Source organism: Pinus tabuliformis, chromosome X (genome assembly GCF_031772625.1).
Source record: "Pinus tabuliformis cultivar Carrire ecotype Pingquan chromosome X, CPIR1, whole genome shotgun sequence".
Lineage (NCBI taxonomy): Eukaryota > Viridiplantae > Streptophyta > Pinopsida > Pinales > Pinaceae > Pinus > Pinus tabuliformis.
Window position 1 is genome coordinate 997936851 of NC_142308.1, and position 18015 is coordinate 997954865.

The following is an 18015-nucleotide window of genomic DNA, read 5'->3' on the forward strand; positions in this document are numbered from 1 at the left end:
GGAATATGTTTTAAAAATATTCCCTTTTGGTCCCTCAAAACATGACTGTCCCGACTATTTTTCTAGAAATTTCATCAAGCCCGCAAGCCAAAAAGAAAATATGATATTCAAGCATTTTTTCAAATTTGTGATAAAAGTGAATATGAGTGTTTATAGAACTATTATTTCCATTATAATTCATCTACATACACAAAAGAATTAAAAAAATTTATCACTGATGTTGATTTCGATAGCGTGTTGTAACAAAAAACAACTAGTTTTACATAAAAAAAAACAAAATGCATTTATTTATTTCCTTATTTATTTTGTTTTCTACACTAACCTATTTTGATTTGAAAAATGAATATGACTACGTATATGAGTACTTTCAATGGAGCCATTTTCGAAATAAGGCTTCATGTATACACATAACCAAATTTGAAAAATGCATATTAATGAATATTAGGGTATGAGAAGCCAACTTCCCTTGAAAAAATGGTATCAAAAATTGTTGAAGCATAGAGTGATGTTGCAATAAAATGATGGAGTGAAACCAATCTTCAATGTATCCGTTACTCTTTTGATTTCCCATAGCCATCATACCATGAAGTTCTTGAGCTTTTAAATTGTCTTGTTGATGCAAACTAAAAGAAACTTCATTTTCTTCCATAGCTTCTACAATTTTTTAAATTGAAACATTCTGAATCTCATTGTAATCTTTCTCTAATGGCACATGTGAGATAGAATGGGTGGGAAGGGTGGGTAAATTTTTCAGTTCAACAATGTAAGAATGTTGTACTGGTTTATTGTGGTGAGAGTGTGGAATTAGTTGAGCAGGAAATTGTGTATGGAATGGAGCATTTTGATGATGTGGTTGGTTGGCTTGAGTGGATGGTTTTGATGGGTAAACAAGATGTTGTGGGAGAGTTGGTGAAGAATATGGAGAATATGTTTGTGTTACAAGATGAGGGAGAGTAGTCATGCAATCATAAGGTGAACCATGCCAAATTTGTAGATAAGATTGATGGTGGTTATATTGAGATTGACATGGCTGCCCTAACACATTAGTATTCCATAATGGATTATGCAAGTAAGAGAATGGAGAAGAAGTGTTTTGAACCATACCTGTAGGCCATGATTTCCATGGTTTTGACTTTGTTGCAGCTTCCTCATCTCTTTGATATGATACTTCCATCCTAGATAAGGAAGAACAACTATCTATGGGATGCTCCTTTCGGTCATGAGGGCAAAACACTTCATCAAATTCTTGATTTTTATGAACCTACAAAACATCCAATTTTGCATTTAGAGAGCTAATAAAATCAACTTTAAAATTTTCAAATAAAGCATTGATTTCAGCTCTTATGTCTCCTATTCTTGTAGCAGATTTGGAAAACAAAGAACAAACATCTTTGGGATTCTTACCAGCCTTGGAGATTCCCCTTGAATACCTTATGCACAACTCACAAACATCATCATATGATAACTGAAAAACATCACCTTTTCCTATCATATTTAAGAGTTCTAAAAATTCATCTTTGATTCCTTTAAGAAGAAATGTTTTTAAGATTTCTTTTTCCAAATGCTTATGCTTTGATTTTTGAAGGTTGTATTGAAATCAATCTACATAGTCCTCCAAGCTTTCATCTTCCCCTTGTATCATATTGAAAATATCTTCATTGGACTTGCAATAGTCTTGGTACTTCTTCAAGAATATGTTCTTCATGTCCTCCCATGTTTGGATGTAGTTCTCACCTAGGCTCATGAACCATCGGAGAGCTACTCCTTTTAGAGTAAGAGGAAACACTTTCAATCAGTGATAATTAGTACAATAATCATATCCTCTACAAAGTGTTTCAAACTCAAATAAGAATGTATCTGGATCTTCATTTTCTAAACCATGAAAATTTGGTAGAGAAGATGGGGGAATTATGTGCATTTGTGTCACTCCTCCTAGATCTTTGATAGGAAATTCAAAAGTAGAAATGTGGGTCATTTCTTACCATAATATAAGATGTTCTTCATGTGTTTCTTTGAGGCTCCTTCTTCAAATGTTTCTATTAATTGGTTAGTGGAATGGGTGGTGCTTACATCACCACTTGAGAAAAACCATGAGATTTGTTCTTCAAAATTTCTATTTTTTTAGTCATTCACACAAAAATTCAAACAATTACCCTAAGTTCGTTAACAATTCTGTTGGAAAGCGCGCAGGGGAGTAGGGCTTCTACATGCTCCATACGCAGGTTCTTACCTTCCATTTTTAATACCAAATTATTTCCTAACAGGCACTCATCAGATGCACACTACTCTTTAAAAATGGCTACACTCTCCTCGGCAACGGCGCCAAAATGTTGAGCGATAAAAATGTGTCTTTTAACTCCTAATTATCTTCACATTAATTGTCAACCCAGGGATGACTTTTTATTTCAAGAGTGTACTTAGTCTGAGGCGGCTATTTACTCAAGAGTAATGTTTTGCAGTAAATGAAAGCTGGAAACACAATATAAACGGAAAAACAAGAAACTCAAATGCTCGACAACTAAATCATTCACTCAAACAACCATCAATTGAGGATACAGTAGCAATAACTCATTCCTCTAGAGATTGATGCAATTGAAATCAAACTAGAACAAGACATTCAATTTGGGAACAAGGAAGAAATAACCAATGTTCTCTACAGTTGAGATTCCTGCTTTAAAGCAATTAAAAGGAAATAGAAATTGAACTAAAGCTGCTATTAAAAGTAAATTATGAAAACTCTTTAAAAGAAGAATCTTTGCAATTAATCAACAGAAATGAACAACAAAGTAAATAGGCAACGAACTGTAATTAAAGGAATTATACAACAAATCATATTTAATAAATCTGAACAACAAACTCTAATTAATGGAATCAAATAACCAACAAGCTGTAATGAATATCAAAGTCTACAATGAACAACGAAGCTTTATATTTGAAATGAACAGCATAACAATATTAGTTGAAAAGGATAATAATCTCTGTTATGATGGAAAAGAACAGCTACGCGATTCAATCTCAACTTGTACAATAAAACAATTTCATAAAATACTATAACAACACGCTGTAAAAACATAAAATTGTAAAGTAATGCAATTCAAGGGAATAGGAAATAAATCAAACCATCACACAGTAGCAATTGTAAAGATATAATACAACAGCAGCTTAATCCACCAGAGGCTGGGCCCTTAGCCGCTACTGGATGCTGCTGGGCTACTTCATATAAGGTGAATGAACAACAACTCCCAAGTCATATATTAATCATCAAATTGTGAAATCATTACAACAGCAAAAGCTTTGAGAATTACAATGGTAATGCAACAATCTCATTTTCCTCCTATTCTATCCTATCCAATCATGAATAATCCATCATCATTCTTGAATCTCCAATTTTGAATCCTCAATTCTCCATCCCCATCTCTGATCTCTGTTTTCATTTAAATAGAGAGAGATCAGAGAGCAGTTACAACAAAGATAATTACAATATCATTTATATTAAAAAATTGGATTGTGTCTAACCAATTGATCAACAAGAAATATATTTCCATCATCTTTCAACAAGAGCAAGGTGAATTTGGCTTTGTAGCGGAGATTTGGAAAATGGCCACACATCAAATCTAAGAAAATCATGCTCAAAGAACCCTGCGTTTCTCTCAATACGAGATGAATTTGGGCAAACCGTTCTTTCCTAAAGTTAATTTGGTCCGTTCTGGACAAAACACATGTTCCAGATTTTCCAGATTCTTCTTCATTTGCCCAGAATCTTAACCACAAAACTATCACTTCTTATTCCAGTGAATTTCTGAGTTAATCAAATCTTCAATCTGGAAATTATATTGGAGGCTAAAAATGGTGAATAATGTTACAACCAATTTAAAACTATCATTGATAAAATCATGCATAATCATCGATTTATTAGAGATAAAGGAGAATAAATAATATTCATCCATAAGAGCATAAATCAATATAAAATGGATTTATATAATAAATTATAATAAATGACATGATAAAGAAGAGTAAAAATGGATAAAATAAGTATTTAAGAAGTGGTCATATTCACGGCCCAACACATGTTAGCTAATAATGCCACCTGTCCTATGACATCAAGCCCTTCAAAGACGAGGTACTATGTGATGTTGCCCCATTTGGAGTTTGTGATGTTCATTTAGGACAATCTTATATATGGAAACATTATGATTTTTTTGAGTCTCTTCCCTGTAGTGTCGTTGTTAGTTTGAGGATCAAGTATGTACAATATTAGAGGTAGTTCCAACTATTGGATATTCATTAATCTGAGCAAAAAAATGGCAAAAAGTATTCTTTCACACTATCAAGTTTGTCATCTTCATTATTCAGTTAGAAGGTCAATAAAAGGTCATTGTTACCACTATAGCTTCAACATAATCTCTCTCTATATAAAATATGCAAGAAAATAACCTTGTAGAATGGTACATAGACATATTCATCTCACCTATAAGGGTGCCTCTATACCTGTAGTTCAAACATTGACATATATGGGATGAAAGCCTTGACATTTGTTTAATATGGCTATAAAAAATATCTCAATAACTATATTCACCAAAACCATTTTCAGGTGTGCTTGAGTTCCAACCTACAACCCCCATTGATATCATTCTTTCTGTTGCATCTTCATTGACTGAGTCCTCCCACACTCATATCAAAGTATGTCAAGTAGCTAAATTTGTTTAATATATTCAACACCTCCAACAATAGGTTCATGGTATCCTACAAAAAGCCAATACCAAGTAGAAGCAATGACATGTCCAATATTAGGTTCCACACAAGTTTGAGGTTGGTGATAAGACATGGTTTCATTTATAGAAAAATAACCTCATAGGAATCCTCAAGAAGCTCAAGTTACCTTGATGTGGGCCTCACATAATCCAAAAGGTTGTAGGTGAAAATTACTTTGAATTGAGTATTCTCTCTTTTCTTGGATTGCACCTAATATTTAATGTAGAGTTTCTTCAACCATACTATCTACCTTTGTTGGATACCTCAGAGGTGGCCAAGAAATTAGCCCTGACATAAATCATTCATGATTGCATTGAATAAGTTACAATGAATCAAATCATGAACACCTTATAAATGTAAGAGCATCTACCGATATTAATCACATAAGAGCTTTTTGTTGAGGAATTTCGAACTATCTAGTGTGGTTCATCATCAGGACAAGATGCAAAGTCAAATCATGGAACTAGAATAAATAGCGATGAGGAGAGAAAATTTTCCAGCCATTATAGTATAATGACTAGTTTGACCATATAATATTTCTTTTAACTATGAATGTTAAAATATATTATATTATAAAATAATCCCTAAAAAAAATAAAATAGACTACCTAATTAACTAACTACTTATTAAAATATAATTAAATACTAACATAAACAATAAATATTGGGACTAACTAAAATTCAATCTTAGAATAACTAAATCCCTAGTAAAGACTAAGTAAATAAATAATTTAGCAAATAAATATGAAAGTTAAATTATTTAGATTGACTAAATTAATACCTAATAAATATTTAAAACAAACTTCTATTGACTAATAAAGAATGTCTAAAAATGTTACCTAAACAATAAAAAAGTTAGGACCAACTAAAAATATTTAATTATGAGAACAATTTTATATTTTTATTGTTGAAAATAGCAACAAGAAATGCTAAAAATAGAAATACAAAAATTAGCATTACTATAAATAGCATTTCAGGATACCTTCCTATTTTAGTTAGTCCCTGAACTAAAATAGAGAAGTAAAATTTGAATTTGATCTTCGTGGCTATTTGTAAAATAATTAATTAATTCACTATGAGTTAATTAGTTAAGGAAAATCAAACATGAAGTCTATGTGGGGACATGCAACAATTTCTCCATTAATTGAGGAATTTATCTATTAGTTAAAGAGATAAGGATGAGTTGTAATATTGAGTTGAAATTAGTTGCTCAGTTAACTGAGTCAAGTCCAGTTATATTAATTTAAACAGTTTATTGAATTAATGTAAGTTCAGTTACTTAATGCATGCATGCATGTAACTGTTGCACTTCAGATAACTGATTATTCTCTCACAAATAACTCATGCATGTCAGTTCAGTCAGAGATCTAGTTGAGATCAGATGGAGGGATAGTGTACTATCATTTGCTAGAATATTCCATTGTGAATATCCCTTGCATGTAGAAGGAATTCTTTCCTTGAGGATTGCACAGTTACTTCTTCAGGTTTTGTGACTGTGATGAGGCCAATTCACACATGTGGCTTCACTGGGCCCCAAGAAAGGCTGCACAAGGAAATAGGAGGCTTGGAGGGCTTAAGGAGGACATATACTATATATATTCAGTCTATGAGCTGTATTGTTTGATGGCAGAGAGAGCAGGATAGCTTGAGAGATGATTCTTTTTGTAACTTGAACAAGATTTCCACTTGTATGATAATACGGAGATTGGGGTTTTAGGCTGAGGTTTTCCCTGGGTTATTTCTTCTGTGTTATGTGTGATTGATTTCTTATTTTCAATTATATGTGTTCTCTTGATCTTGCTTAATTCGATTAAGCTTCCACAAAGTGTTTAGAAGTAGATCTTGTATTTTTCTTTAGTCTATTGCATGATCTATTGATCTACAGTGGGAATTTCTACATGGTATCAGAGCAAAGGTGATCAAGGTGAAGAACAATATACAAGAAGGAGAAGTTCGAAGTTTTTGGTTCTTGAATATAGAAATCGAGTTCTTATCACATCTCAATTTCACTTATGGCGTTCAATGGTTTAAGACTCGAGTATGCCTTTGATGACAACTCGAATTATATAGCCTGGAAGGATCACCTGGAGGCAGTATTAGAGGATAATGGTCTAAAGGAGTTCATTTATCAAGAAGTCCCCAAGCCGACTAATGCTACTCAACTGGCGGAATGGAAGAAATGTGAGGCTAGAGCAAGGAGAATCCTCCTGGAGGGAGTTCGAGACCACATTGTCTCGAGCCTCCATGGGAAGGAGACACCATTTTCAATGTGGAAAGCATTGAAAGATCTATGTCAGAACAATAATGATCAGAGGAAGCTGGTGCTGAAAGACAAGATTCGTAAGATCAAGTGCGAAAAGGGCAACATGATCTCTACATATCTGAACAAGCTCACCACCTGCAGGATTGAGAACAATGTAAACTTTGAAACGAGAACTATAAACTCAAAACGGGAACTCTGGCCAAAAAACCCCGAAAAAACATCAAAAACAGTGCTAAAAACGAAAAGTGTTGATGCTGGAATAACACATTTTTTTTGGGGTAAATTTTCAACATGTTTTAAAAATGGTGGTCAAAATCAATTTTTGCGCAAAAATTATCTAAAAAACACTCTCAAAACGAAAAGTGTTAATGTTGGGAGAACACTTTTTTTATCATGACCCCGAAAAACATTAAATTTAAAAAAATAATGAAAACATTAAAAAAAATTAAAATTAAAATTAAAACAATGAAAAAACACTTAAAAAAAAGTTACAAAAATATACAAAACATAAATTAAAATATATACTAAAAACAAAACATTAAATAAAAATGAAAAATGAAAAAAATTCAAATATATAAAAAAAAGAAAATCAATCATAAAAATGTAAAAATAGAAAACAAAATTAATGATAAGAAAAAAAAAAAAAAAAAAAAAAACAACAACAACATTAAACAAATAAATAGTAAAAAAAATATTTAAAAAAAATGGGAACAAAAAAGGTTATCTTCTAAACCATAAAAAAAAAATTTGGCAAAAGAAAAAAAAAATGGAAAATAAAAAAAGAACAAACATTAAAAAAAATAAAAATTAAGTAAAAATAGAAAAATTAAGAAAAAAAATATTAAAAATAAAAATTAAAAACAAACTAGATAAAAAAAAAAAGAAAAATCAACAAAAAAAATTTAAAAACTACTAAAATTAAGATTAAAATGTTGATTATTTAAAAAACAAATATAAAAATATATACAAAAGACAAAAATAAAAAAACAAAAAAGGTTAAAAAAAAATTATCTCACAAACCATAAAAGAAATTGGAAAAAAAAAAAAAACAAAATTAAAAAATATATATTTATATATAAAATTAAGTAAAAATAGATAAATTAAAAAAAAACACTAGAAAAAAACTGGGAAAAAAAAAACCAAAATAAAAACAAACTAGTTTAAAAAAAAATAAATAGAAAATTAACGAAAAAATTAAAAAACAGGCAAAATTAATATTAAAAAAAAAAACAAAAATAAATTTAAATTATAAAAAAAAAACCAAAAAAATGTGTATTTTATATTAAAAAAAAGTGTAATTATTTTTTGTTAAACATACATATTTTATTTACAAATAAAAAAAAAAAAATTAAAATCTAATTTTTTTTTCAACAAGCTTTTTTTTAATTAAAAAAAATTATGATTTTTTTTAAAACAATTATTATTATTATTATTATTTTTATTTAAAAATACAAATGATTAAACTTACATTTTGTACTTTAAAAAAAAATAAAAAAAAATAAACCTACATTTTATACTTTTAAAAAAAATAAAAAATTAAAATTAAAATTTACATTTTTTTTTAACAACTTTTTTTTTATTAAAAAAAAATTATTCTAAAAAAAATTATTATAAAATCACAAACCAATTTAAAACTAACTTTTTTTTTTTTTAATTTAAAATTAAAAAAATTATTATAAAAAAAAATTTAAAGTTAATATTTTTTTGTTTGTTTTTTTTTAATTAAAAAAAAAAAAAAATCGGTGGCCATCTGCCCCCCGGCCACCCGTGGTGGCGCGGCGGTGGGCGGAGTGGCCTGCAGGCAGGCCCTCCACCCACCGCTGCGCCACCACGGGCGGTCGGGGGGCGGATGGTCGATTCCATCGACCACGGGCGGCCGGGGGGCTGCAGGCCACTTCGCCCCCCGGCCGCCCGTGGTTGATGGAATTGACCTTCCGCCCCCCGACCGCCTGTGGTGGCACGACGGTGGGCGGAGTGGCCTACATGCAGGCCCTTCGCCCACAGGCCCTTCGCCCACCGTCGCGCCACCACGGGCGGCCGGGGGGCGGATGGTCAATTCTCAGAATCGACGGTCAATTCTCAGAATCGACCATCCGCCCCCCCGGCCGCCCGTGGTGGAGCGGCGGTGGGCGGAGTGGCCTGCATGCAGGGCACTCCACCCACCGCCGCGCCACCACGGGCGGCAGATGGCCATTGATTTTTTTATTTTTTTTAAATTAAAAAAAATAAACAAACAAACAAATATTAACTTTTAAATTTTTTTTTATAATAATTTTTTTAATTTTAAATTAAAAAAAATAAGTTTGTTTTAAATTGGTTTGTGGTTTTATAATAATTTTTTTTAATAATAAAAATTTGTTAAAAAAAATGTAAATGTAAATTTTAATTTTAATTTTTTTTTTTTTAAAAGTATAAAATGTAGGTTTAATTTTTTTATTTTTTTTTAAAAGTATAAAATGTAAGTTTAATCATTTGTATTTTTAAATAAAAAGAATAATAATAATAATAAATTGTTTAAAAAAAATCATAATTTTTTTTAATAAAAAAAAGCTTGTTGAAAAAAAAAATTAGATTTTAATTTTTAATTTTTTATTTGTAAATAAAATATGTATGTTTAATAAAAAATAATTACACTTTTTTTTTTTTAAATATAAAATACATATTTTTTTGGTTTTTTTTTTTATAATTTAAATTTATTTTCGTTTTTTTTTAAATATTAATTTTACCTATTTTTAATTTTTTTCCTTAATTTTCTATTTTTTTTTTTTTAAATTAGTTTGTTTTTATTTTTTTTCCCAGTTTTTTCTAACGTTTTTTTTTTTTTAATTTCTCTATTTTTACTTAATTTTATATATAACTATATATTTTTTAATTTTGTTTTTTTTTTTTCCAATTTCTTTTGTGGTTTGTGAGATAAATTTTTTTTAACATTTTTTGTTTTTTTTTTAATATTAATTTTACTAGTTTTTTTAATTTTTTTGGTTATTTTTTTTTTAACTAGTTTGTTTTTAATTTTTTTTTTTCTTTTTTTTCCTAGTTTTTGCTAATGTTTTTTTTTTAATTTCTCAATTTTTACTTACTTAATTTTTTATATATATTTTTTAATTTATTTTTTTTTCCAAATTCTTTTATGGTTTATGAGATAATTTTTTTTAACATTTTTTATCTTTTATTTTTGTCTTTTTTATATATATTTTTATTTTTGTTTTTTAGAGAAAATTATTTCATGTGGATTGAAAATTTAATTAACGATGTATAAATATGTAGAATATCAAAAATAAAAAATATCGACCTTCTTCTTTAAATATGCAAATCAATAAAAACCTCACTACAAAAAAAAAATAAAAAAAAATAAAAACAAGAAAATATGAAGAAGAAGATCACTTCCAAAATTATTAAATTTACAAAATAATTATTTACATTTCATACATTAGAAAATTTAAAGTCAAAAAATAGGTCTTTTAAAAAAAGGGTGTGATGCAGAATAACCACTTTTTAAAATCAGCATGAAAATCACTACCATTCACTACCATTCTAAAACGTAATGTACATAAAAAAAATTAAAGTGCCAAAAACTATGCTCTAAACAAAACATGTGTATTCTGCATCACCCCTTTTCAAAATCGGGTCACTTTTGTTATCTCTACGAAACGGGTAATAATATCAGTTCTCGTTTCAAAGTTTACATTGTTTGAGCTTGGAAGTGTAGGGATTATGACCGCTGATGATGACATGGTGAGTCTTGCACTCCTCGGTCTTCTTAAGAGCTAGCATAGCTACCAAGACTCGGTTAATGGAAGAGAAAATCTGCTAGATTGGGAATGAATTTGGTCGAATCTGATGTAGGAGGAAATAAGAAGAAGCACCAGAGATGGATCCTCATCGAAGCAAGATGATGAGGAAAATCTAGCCTTAGCGAGTAAGGTGAGGAAAGGGAAAAGGAATGCATCCCATCCCAAATCTGGTTCTTCCCATGGTGTGAAGAAGATTGAAAAATCGAAAGTATGGTCTTTCATTATCATGAAGTGGGCCATTATGCTACGAATTGTCTAGAGAAGAAACCCAAGAAGGGTTCCTCGAAGGGATCTGATGGTGAGGCACTGACCTCACAGTTTGAGCTGGATTTCTCACTTATTGCATACATGGTGGGATGTGTGTGGTACCTGGACAGTGGAGCTTCATTCCACATGTCAGGTGACAAGAATCTTTTCAGTACCTTGGAGGAGAAGGATCTCTAGATGTGGATGGAGATGGGCGATGATGAAAAGTACCATGTTTCAGGTGAAGGTACAGTTGTGTTTCAGAGGGAGCATGGAGCTCCCCTCACCCTGACTAATGTAAAGTATGTACCAGGTCTGAAGAAGAATCTTGTGTTTGTCGATATGCTAGAAGATAAAGGCTATGATGTAGTATTTAGTAAAGGAAAGGTATTCTTGAGGCATATCAGTACTGGACAGACAAAGCAAATTGGGATTCGAGTAAAGAATCTTTATATGTTGGAGGTAGATGATTGTGCTACATTTAGTTCCAAAGCTCAGATGGTGCAGAACCAAGATGTTGGTGAGCTATGGCCTAGAAGACTAAGCCACTTGCACCATGGAGCCCTGAAGATCATGAAACAGATTTCTACTGGATTACCCAAGGGTAAACTTGAGCAAACGAATACATGCAAACTTTGTACCTTGGGTAAGTATGCAAAATCTTCCTTTCCGGATCGAGATAGTAGAGCTGGAGCAATCTTGGAGTGAGTTCACTCAGATGCTTATGGACCATTCTCTATAGCCTCCATCGCTAAACAAAGGTACTATGTTATTTTTATTGATGATTTTTCTAGTAGATGCTAGATCTACTTTATACAAAATAAGGATCAGACCTTCTTGAGGTTCTGTGAGTTTAAAGCCTTGGCAGAGAAAGAATCTGGAAAGAAAATAAAAGCTTTGCATAGTGATAATGGTTGAGAGTATGTCTCCCAAAAATTTAAATACTTCTGCACTTCAGAAGGAATTAAACGGGACTTGAAGGTACCCCATAACCCACAGCAGAATGGGTTGGCCGAAAGGAAGAACAGATCGATTATGGGAACATCTTGAGTGAAGCTGCATGACCAAAGCCTACCACTGCATTTGTGGGTTGAGGCATGAAATACAACAATATACTTGTAGAAAAGAAGCTCGCACCGTATACTAGGGATGAAGACACCTATGGAGGCCCTTTTCGGGCAACGAATTAATGTAAGTCACTTCTGAATCATTGGATCATCAGTTTACTGTCATGTGACCAAAGATGCCAGGAAGAAGCTAGACCCAACAACTAAGGTGGGAATACTTGTGGGGTACACGGATACACCCCACAACTATTGGGTGTACCTGCCTTCCACTCAGAGGACAGTGGTATGCAGGGATCTAAAGTGCGACAAGAAGAATGCCATGCACTTATCACTTGAGACAGAGCTCAAGTTGCATGCAGAGGAGGAACTTTCAGTTCCTAATGAGAAGGAGCCTGAGATTGAAGCAGAGCAGTTGCATGTAGAGAATCTGGGAGTGGATACATCCACTCATGCTAAGACTTCCAGAGATGGGCAGAAACACTCAAGGGAAGCTGACAGGCTTATGTTGGATGCTTGGGAGAATTTGGGATAGCCATATTCTTAGCATAGATAGAGGAGGTCACTCGAGTGGTACACTGGGTACATGGACCTGGTTGGGGAGTGTGTAGATACCGAACCTTCTTCATTCGAGGAGGAAGTGCAGCAACCAGTCTGGGTTGATGTAATGGTAGAGGAGTACAACTCTATCATTCAAAACAGTGTGTGGGATGTTGTCCCACGACCTCGGGGTAAGTCAATGGTGAGTTCCAGATGGCTTTACAAGGTAAATCAGGTAGCTAATGGAAGTGTTGAGAAACATAAGGCATGGTTTGTTGCTCGAGGTTTCTCACAAGTCGAGGGAATTGACTATGATGAGACTTTTTCTCCCGTAGCAAGGTACTCATCGATTAGATCAATGTTGGCACTATCAGCTCAGATTGGGTGGAAGATACACTAGATGGACGTGAATACAACATTCCTCAATGGGGAGATCGAGGAGGAGGTGTACATTAAGCAGCCAGAAGGTTTTGAGACCTTTTATCGTGAGTCACATGTGTGCAGACTCAAGAGGGCTTTGTATGGGCTGAAGCAAGCACCCCGTGCTTAGTACACAAGGATTGACAACTATTTCACCAGTTTTGGCTTCACCAAGAGTGAAGCAGATGCAAACCTTTACCACATCATGGTAGAAGGTAAACCATTGATCATTGTTCTTTCTGTCGATGATCTGATTTTGACAGGTGATGATCGGCTGATATAGTCTTGTAAGGAGGACCTTGCAAGAGAGTTCGAGATGAAGGACATGTGCGTTATGCAATACTTTTAGGCATGGAGGTGTGGCAGAAAAATGGTGAAGTATTTGTGCCTCAAGGCAAGTATGCCAATGAGATACTTAGCTGCTTTCACATGGAGAAGTGCAAGCCCATGCAGACTCCTCTAGCTGGGAATTGGAGGAAGGAGGATGCTACTTTAGGTGAGGTAGTAGCTGCTACTATTTATCAACAGATGGTGGTTACACTTATGTATCTCGTGAACACACAACCTGATTTATGCTTTGCGGTGAACCAGCTGAGTCAAGCTATGGTTCAACCTACCAAGCTATTTTGGAAGGCAGTCAAGCATGTGCTGAGATACCTAAGAGGCACATCTCAGTTCGGAATGTGGTATAGATGAATAGACGGAGTGAAGCTTCAAGGCTTCATAGATGCGGAATGGGTAGGGAGTCCATCAGACTGGAAGAGCACTTCTAGAGGAATCTTCAAACTTGGTTCAGTTGCAGTTTCCTGGTACAACAAGAAACAGAGATTAGTTGCACTTAGCTTAGCAGAGGCTGAATACATGGCTACTAGTTAGGTTGCATGTGAGGCCATTTTGATGTAGAAGATTCTAGTGGGTTTGGTTGGTTAGAGGATGGAACCTACAGTGATCTACTGCGATAATCAGAGTTGTATCAAACTCTTCTAGAATCCAATTTTTCATGACAGGTCCAAGCACATTGATATCCGGTAGCACCATCTTCGAGACTGTGTGGTCAAGAGGATCATGTTGTTGATGTATGTTTCGACCGAGGAACAAGATGCAGATATTTTGACGAAGGCATTGTCAAAATGCAAGTTTGGGTTCCACAGAGACAGGATTGGGGTTATTGATAATCCCTTTCTTGTTGAGAGGGAGTGTTGAAAATAGCAACAAGAAATGCCAAAAAATAGCATTACTATAAATAGAATTTCGGGATACCTTCCTATTGTAGTTAGTCCCTGAACTAAAATAGAGAAGTAAAATTTGAATTTGATCTTAGAAGTTGTTTGTAAAATAATTAATTAATTCACCATGAGTTAATGAGTTAAGGAAAATCAAACATGAGGTCTATGTGGGGACATGCAACAGTTTCTCCATTATTTGAGAAATTTATCCATCAGTTAAAGAGATAAGGATGAGTTGTAATATTGAGTTGAAATTATTTGGTTCAGTCAACTGAGTCAAGTTCAGTTAGATTAATTCAAACAATTTGTTGAATTAATGTAAGTTCAGTTATTTAATGCATGCATGCATGTAACTATTGCACTTCAGATAACTGAATATTCTCTCATAAATAACTCATGCATGTCAGTTCAGTTAGAAACCCAGTTGAGATCAGATGGAGGGATAGTGTACTATCAGTTGCTAGAATATTCTATTGGGAATATCCCTTGCATGGAGAAGGAATTCTTTCCTTGAGGATTGCGCAGTTACTTCTTCAGATTTTGTGAGTGTGATGAGGCCAATTCACACATGTGGCTTCACTAGACCCCAAGAAAAACTGCGCAAGGAAATAGGAGGCTTGGAGTGCTTGAGGAGGACATATACTGTCTATTTAGTTTGTGAGCTATATTCTTTGATGGTAGAGAGAGCAGGATAGCTTGAGAGCTGATTCTTTTTGTAACTTGAATAAGATTTCCACTTGTATGATAATATAAATATTGGGGTTTTAGGCTGAGGCTTTCCCTGAGTTTTTTCTTTTGTGTTATGTGTGATTGATTTCTCATTCTCAGTTATATGTGTTCTCTTAATCTTGCTTAATTCGATTAAGCTTCCACAAAGTGTTGTAGAAGTAGATCTTATATTTTGCTTTAGTCTATTGCATAGTCTGTTGATCCACAGTGGGAATTTCTACATTTATTTCAATCTATGAATAACAACACATTGCTAGAAAAAGGCAAATAGATTAAAAAATAAAAATCTACTCTAATATTCACCTTAAGATTGGTGAAATAAGGTCTACCCATTAAAGTGAAAAAATATAATAATATTAACAATACTAATAACTAAAAATAGGAATAAAAATAAGAAAGAAGATAAAGAAAATCTAGAGAAATAAAAAGAAACTAAAACTAGGCAAAAAACGTTGTGAACCAACACCTACTAACTTTCCAACCATCAGCACAGTTTAGATTCCTAGACATCTTTTCAATTTCTATAGCTTCCATGAACTTACAGTGATGGAAATGATCAATTTTATCAAGGATTTGGGCATCCTCAATGCATATATGATGTTTATTCTTTTTTGCATGTTCATCCAAAGCCAAAGAACACAAAACATGGGAGGACACGACTAAACATCATATATGCATTGAGGATGCCCGAGTCCATGCTAAAATTGATCACTTTCATCACCGTAAGTTCAGGGAAGCTATAGAAATTGAAAAGATGCGTGGGAATTTGAATCATGATGATGGTTGGAAGGTTAGTAGGTGTTGGGTCCTGGCATTTTCCTCCTAGTTTTAGTTTCTTTTTATTTTCCTAGGCTTTCTTTAACTCCTTTCTTATTTTTATTTATTTGTATTGTTAATATTATTATATTTTTTCACTTTAAGGGGTAGATTTTTTTTCTCCAATATTAAGGTGAATATTAGAGTAGATTTTAATTTTAATCTATTTACCCTTTTCTAAGAGGGCGTTTGTGATGTTATTCATAAATTTAAATAAAAATATAAAATTTTTCTCATAATTAAATATTTTTAGTTGGTATTAACTTTTTTGTTGTTTAGGTAAAATTTTTAGACATTCTTTATTAGTGAATAGAAGTTTGTTTTAAATATTTATTAGGTATTAATTTAGTCAATCTAAATAATTTAACTTTCATATTAATTTGCTAAATTATTCATTTACTTAGTCTTTTCTAGGAATTTAATTATTCTAAGATTTATATTTAGTTAGTCCCAACATTTATTGTTTATGCTAGTATTTAATTACATTTTTTTAAGTCGATAGGTAATTAGGTAGTCCATTCTAATTTTTATAGGGATTATTTTATAATCTAATATTTTTTAACATTCATAGTTAATTTATTTTATTATCTAGTCAAACTAGTCATTATACTATAATGGTCGAAAAATTAGCTCTCCTCATTGCTATTTATTCTGGTGCCATGATCTGACTTTGCATCTTGTCTTGAGGATGAACCACACTAGATGATTCGAAACATGTCAACAAAAAAAATCTTATGTGATTAATACCGAAAGATCTACTTACATTTATATTTATGGATCACAGAAGCCTAGATTCATGAACACCTTGTCGAAAAATACACACCAATAGAACATACAACTCTATTCGGTTGTTAAAGCAATGAAACTTCTTCATCAAGGCAAGTCTCTCACTAGGAGACAAATTCAATAGAAGTTTTCCCACTTGATCAAATTAAGGACTTGAGACAATGGGGACCATTGTTTCCCATGCGGGAAGGACTAATCCAAGTGAAAATTTGGGGCTATCCAACTTTTGCATCAAATCAACAAGATTAATCTTTGATTTTTATTAGTCATGGGTTACAAGTCCATGATTTTAACAAGCAATTATATTCACCGTTGTAATTACCCATAGTATTCACCTATGGCATTCACCATGTTATTGTTGGAAATAATATTAAGAGAGGGGGGGGGGGGGGGGGGGGGGGGTTAATCAATATTATCAAATCAAACAATTTTTCATTTCCATACTTACATTCATATACGCTACTTCAGTTAAGGGAACTTGTGTGTACACGCAATGTGTCTAATGCAACTAGCATATATCCAGTAAATTTATGATTCAATGAATCCATTAAATGTTGATCTTTAGCTAGTGCATTAGAATTTTATTAACCATATGAACAGTAAACAGGTGCAGTAAAGGAGAACAGATCATCACACACAAGAAGCACACATGAACACCATGATGTAAGGTGGAAACCCAATGTGGGCGAAAACCACTTGCTGCAAGTCGTCTCTATCTTCTTTTAATAAGAAACTTATTTTTACAATATTTCTGTACTGGTGTAGTCTTATACTAGTACACAAGCTTCTACCTACAGAAGGCTACAACATTCTCTTATTCTCCAGCTTCTCCTAGAAGGGAGATGCAACCCCCTTAGCTCTTGTACTAGTCGATCCTTTTACTAGTATGTAGGTGCCGGTCTACTGAATGCTCCAACCTTCACTCATTTTACAGCTACTATTGGAAGGGAGCTACCACCCCCTTACCTCTTGTACTATTTGATGTACTAGTACATAGGTGCCGACCTACAGAAGGCTACAACCTTCGCTTTCTTCCTCCAAGTACCACGTTTCATAAATTTTTAGACTGGATACTCATGGAACACATCATCAAAATCTGAAGCCCACATTTCATCCAATTTTCATACTAGACCCATAAATATCATTGAAGCACACAATCAATCAACACTAGCATCATCAATCTATGAATCACCCAATACTGATTCACTGAAACCCAGTCAAAAAACTGCAATGACCAGAACACAGAGCAAAACACAACTCTACAATAATGTTCAGATTTAACTGTATCATCAAAAATCATGCATCAGAGTGCATACGCTACTTGGAAGAGCCGAACCAACGTGTATATGCAACTTCACCAAAGCGAACTAGTGTATATGT